Source organism: Podarcis erhardii, assembly GCF_964252035.2.
Source record: "Podarcis erhardii genome assembly, chromosome: 3".
In the NCBI taxonomy this organism is placed as follows: domain Eukaryota; kingdom Metazoa; phylum Chordata; class Lepidosauria; order Squamata; family Lacertidae; genus Podarcis; species Podarcis erhardii.
Window position 1 is genome coordinate 17190313 of NC_138507.1, and position 5764 is coordinate 17196076.

Sequence of the window (5764 nt, forward strand, 5' to 3'; positions counted from 1 at the left end):
GGGGTGAAAAACAAGGCAAACCTAAATGAGCATATGGACATGCATATCTGAGAGCAGAATTTGCCTCTGTTTCTGCTCTTATGGCCTTTGACCAGCTTCTAGTGCCACTTTCCCGCACGAAAGCAGAGACCCCACACAGATCCCCATCAGATTCATGCATCTCCATCAAGTTTAGTGGGGCGGACCTCCAGATCGGCATTGTGATACATCAGTTGTTCTGATCTCCCTTGCTGGTCGAGGCCATATATATTTAAATATATAAACTAAAGTAACCAACAATAGCTATAGTATATATGGAATGTGTAATATCACATCAACCCATCGTATGTTATATATTTATATATACACACCCAATTGTATATAAGAGTAAGAATATATTGCATATATATATATATATGTATTTCTAAAATACATGTACTTATGATAAAGGCAAAGATCACATTCACCTCTTAGATGGTCTTCAAAATGTTAAATGAAGCGGATCTTCATTTAAGAAAATGTATAGATGCCATTGCTTTGATGTAACTTTCCCCTTTTCTGTTTGAACATTAAATATCCTATATAACAGCAAAATTACTAAATGGGTGTACATATTTTCATAACCTGAACTGAACGATAACTCTGAGGAGTGACAGCACATTTTGATATTATTACTAGCAATGGTATATATGACAGACTTAATTTGACGGTTTTTGTTTTATTATTTGCATCAGAGTAGAAACCGAGAATAAATTGCGTACCTTTTGTTGTATTGCTGATGCAAAAGAATAATGATTTATTCTAATTTATTTATTTTAAAGTGGGTGTCCTAGGCTTGTTTACAGGCAGTGAACATTGTTAACTTCTCAAGCCTCGTGCAAACGTTTTATAATATGAGGAAAATAATAAAAAAGATGTTGTACAGCAGCATATCCCATCATCATTGCTCATTACCAATTATGTGGTATCGTACTTGTCAACTTTGTAGAATGAAAATTGCTGCGTGGAAGCCCAGATGCACGAGTACTGGTTTTGGTTGTTTGGAAGTCAAACTTTATCAAACTTTCCCTGTGCTCAGAGACAATCTCTTCAAGTCTATCAAGCTTTTTTTGCACAGAGCAAACATTGTCCTTTAACAAACAATATCTAAAACAGACATTCCGGAGCCTAATTGTGTGGTCTGGGATCAGATGCGGTTGATCTGGCTTGGGGATCTGATATAAAAGGTGGTCTGGTCAGCCGCCTGGATTCTCAGTCCTTGCCCAGCAAGCCAGGGGGTCTTAGCCAATGATTAATGACTCCTTGAAACAGGGAGTGATCCTCACTCCTTAAGAAACACTTATTTGCACCCAGAGTATTATAATAACATTCAAGTACAACTATTCCCTTTTTCCCCTCCTCCTCCTCCTCCTCCTCCTCCTCCTCCTCCTCCTCCTCCTCCTCTTCTTTTACAACTGTTAAGTTGTGGGTGAACATATCAGACGACACAGTGATTCTTCAAACAGCTCTTGTTTATTCAGAGGCCAGAATAGAACTGAACTGAAGAGCTCCGTCAGCCTGCTTATATAGAGCTGCAGAACAACGTAACTGTAGCAACTTTCTAAAACTATCCAATCACTGAACGTCACTTTCGATCCTTCATTTGCATACAAACTATCCAATCACTGAACGTCACTTTCGATCCTTCATTTGCATAACTATCTACAGTATCCCCCTGCTGGCCCAGGGTGAGAACTTCAGTGCATAACAACAACTATTCCCTTTTGTGGCAAGGTATGAGAGAGAGCAGGGTGCTGAGCTGAGGGGGTGCAAAATTGAGAAGATCCATAATGGAGAAGATCCATTTTGGGGAGCCAAATTTTGGGCTCACACATTGCCTTATTACAAAAGTTCACCAAATACTGCCCCTGGAGAGACAATATGGTGGGTCCCACTCCAGGCACTTAAACAGAAATTTTTATGTGGATCCATTTCGGTTGGAGTCCAAACTGAATCAACCTTGATCACCCTAACACAGACGTACGTAGGCAATGTGGTGCCCACCACAATGTTATTGGGCTACAGTTCCCATGATTCCCAGCTAGCATGGCCAATGATCAAGGGTGATGGGAGTTGTAGTCCAATAATATCTGGAGATCACTAAGTTGACGATCCCTGCAGTAGGGTGGCCTCTGCTGGGAGAGAGCTGGGAGGCATGTGGCTCTATTGATTCTTCTTGATCTCTCAGCAGCATTTACAACCATCAGCCATGATCACCTGCTGGACAAACTCGGTGGGAAAGATTCAGGAGGCACAGTGATACATTGATGTCACTCCTATCTCCAGGGTTGGTTCCAGAGGGTGGCAATGAAGTTTCTGCTCATAGCTCTCAACCATCCCTTATTTGGCAGGAAACTCCCTTACCCCAGCGCCGTGTCCCACTTCTGTCCCTTATTGATGATGTTCCTTAAATTTCCCGGGATTCAAAGGAAGCAGCTCCTCTCCCTCCCTCCCTGCCGGCCAGGGAGGCTCCAACTGTGTTGCTTGGCTGCATTGCTCACCCAATAAGGAGTCTAAGAATGACTGGGGGGTGGAGCTTGCATGCCTTGTGCTGTTCAAATCGGCCGCGTTGCCTGGGGACTCACCTTTGCTCAGCGCTTCCCAGCGGAGAGGTGACGGTGGTTTTCCTTGCTGCATCCCCTTTGTCGGGTTGCTGCACTGTGGGAACCACCCCTTGAGGCTTTGTTTGGCTGCTGGCTGGGCTTTCTGCCTTTGGCTCGGAGGGGCTCAGAAGTTGAACATACCTGTGCCCAGAAAATCCCTTATTTTGTCTGCTGATCCCTTATTTTCAAGGCTGCTGGTCCCTTATTTTCAAACCTGTAAGTTGACAGCTATGTTTCTGCTTTTGCTCATGGCACTTGCCTATGCATTTCTAGAGGGCTCAATTTCATCCTTTATGGTTTTTTTAAAAATATCCATATGAAGCCTCTGTGGATCATCAAAATCCATCATTGGTCACTGCTGTCTAGGTATATAGAGCAGCATCTGTCTTGGTATCTCTGTGGTGGAACCGTTATATATTTTGCATTAGAAGTTTTAGTGCAAAAGCAATTTATTTTTAGACCAGCTATACCACTAAGGGCTATGTTGGGATTGCCTTGTGTAATGTGTAGTTCACCTGAGGTGTGACTGCCCCAAACACATGTGGACTTGCCAGGGAGTCAGGAGAGTCTGCACATGGTTAGTCTATGGAGTCTCCTTCTATAAAATGTGGCGATAGCCAGCAACTTGAAAGGCATACAAATTCAAGGCTACCAATGGCTACTAGTCATGATGACTGTATGATACTGTTAGGATCCGAAAAAGCATGCTTCTGAATTCCGACAGTGGAAGAAGGCTATTGTCCTCATCTGGTGGACCATTTTGTGAAACAGGATGCTGGTCTAGGTCAGATCCAGAAGATTTCTCTCCTATGTTCTTTTGACTGGCTATAACCCCTGGTCAAGACTATATGGTCACAAACCCAAGTTTACTACTGTGTGGTGTTTGAACCAGCTTTGAACTGGCTCTATTGCGGAGCAAAGTTTCATGTATGTAGGAAAAGAATCTGAAAAATGTAAATGAAAACTGGCAGGTTCTTTATGCAGTCTTTTAATTTCCACTGAAGACACTGTTGACATATATTTCAATGTAAATCAGACAGACAACTCTGTCTAAGCAGTAGTAGAAGAAAACACAATAGGCAGCTTCATTGAGGTCCCTATTAGTACAGTGGTGCCTCGCAAGACGAAATTAATCCGTTCCACGAGTCTCTTCGTCTTGCGGTTTTTTCGTCTTGCGAAGCACGGCTATTAGCGGCTTAGCGACTATTAGCGGCTTAGCGGCTATTAGCGGCTTAGCGGCTTAGCGGCTATTAATGTCTTAGCGGCTTAGCAGCTTTAAGAAAAAGGAAACAAACTCGCAAGAACTCACAAGACGTTTCGTCTTGCGAAGCGAGCCCATAGGGAAATTTGTCTTGTGGAACAACTCAAAAAACGGAAAACTCTTTCATCTTGCGCGTTTTTCATCTTGCAAGGCATTCGTCTTGCGAGGTACCACTGTACATCATTGCCTAATGGAGGGCACCTATAGATCAGGAAATAACACAGGGAGCAATCCTAGCAATCCTCAGCTGCAAAGTTCTTGTAAGATTTTGGAAGGATTAGAAAACTGGTTAATGAGTGATTGAGAACAACATCCAGTGGGCAAACCAAGCACTGTTACTAGGTAACCCAAAATACGGATGGGGTGATCTTGCAAATGCTATGACCAGGTTTTCAGAATTTCTCAATAATTCATTCGTATATGAGCACCTGGAAGGGCAAGACATGGGCAAAATCTCCATGCATTCATATTGAGTCGAGTTTTCCCACTGACTTCCTTGGGCTGTGTGCGTAGGCTGTATTTGATCAGATACATGCACAGTGTTCTTGCATGTGTGGACTGCCCTTTTCATAAACATGTTCAAATGAACTGCTTCCTTGGAAATGGAGAAGGTTTTCGCCGGCAGGAAATGCCACCAGAGCTTCCCTGTCTACTAATAAGACTTGGATTAGACCATTGGGTAAGATGGGAGCAGTCTTCCAGCTATTGTACTCTGTGGGGTGCAACTTTGGGGCAAGTCCAATCCTGTGGAATGCAACCTGACAATTGTAAGAATTCTGCAATCTTTTCTAGGGAAATCATCACAACCGTTTTGTCTGCTCAGGAGCCAGGGCCCATCTGTCGATTTTACTCGCTGACAGAAGGCTCCTTAGCTCCATGGGAAGGGTGATTGCTCAGTGATAGAGAACTTGTTTTGCATACGGATGGTCCCAATCCCTGACATCTCCAGAAAGGGCTGGGAAAGATTCCCTATTTGAAACCATGGAGAGCCATGGCCAGTCATTGTGTAGACAAGGCTGATCTAGATGGATTATATGTGGCAGTTTCCTATATTTATTGCCAGCAACTTGCTTACATATTCCCTGGTGAAATTGGATCCACCGTTTGAGAACTGCCATGTGAAGCTATTGCCCCATTTTGCCCCTTGTGCCCCATAATTCACCCCAAATGGTGTGCACAGCATTTTGCCTCCAGTGAGAACTTATCTCAAGGCACAGGGCTCTTCAGCTTTCACCTCACACAACTGGAGGACACACAAGCTGTTTTGAACTACTCAACTCAACTCAAACTCAAAAGCAGTCACTGCTGTAAGTGGCAGCATGGCACGGTGTCCACACCAGAGTGGATCCCCAAGGTTTGCTTGTGCTGCCAGGAGGACCCAATCCTTTCACCATTACACAGAGAAATAGGAACCTAATCCTTGCACTGCTACATGTCGCAATCCAGTTGTTACAGATGTGTTATGTTCGATCAGGAGTGGCCCCACTTGGTGACCCGGGACCTCAGCAGCTTCCGAAAAGCACTGACTCATGATGCTTGCACTGGTAAGAATCCTACATTTAGTACCCACCTGTAGGCAAGAGATGTTCCTGCATCATTGCTGCTGAACAGTCCATTGATTCTGTCTAAGTGTTTGGCAGGTAAGAGGTAGGAGGAAGAACTGAATCCAAGTTCCCTTCTCCCTTTACACCTCATAGCATCAATTCTTTGCTCAGTGAGGGAGCATCATCGTCAATATTGTGTGAGAACATCTCTGGGCCAGGGCTGTGAATCTATCTGAGTCTAGTTTGATGTACATACAAGTTAATCTTGTTTGTATGACACCCCCCCCCCAAAAAAAAATCTAAAGATGAAAATATTGAGTGCCCCTCTCCTAGAAAAA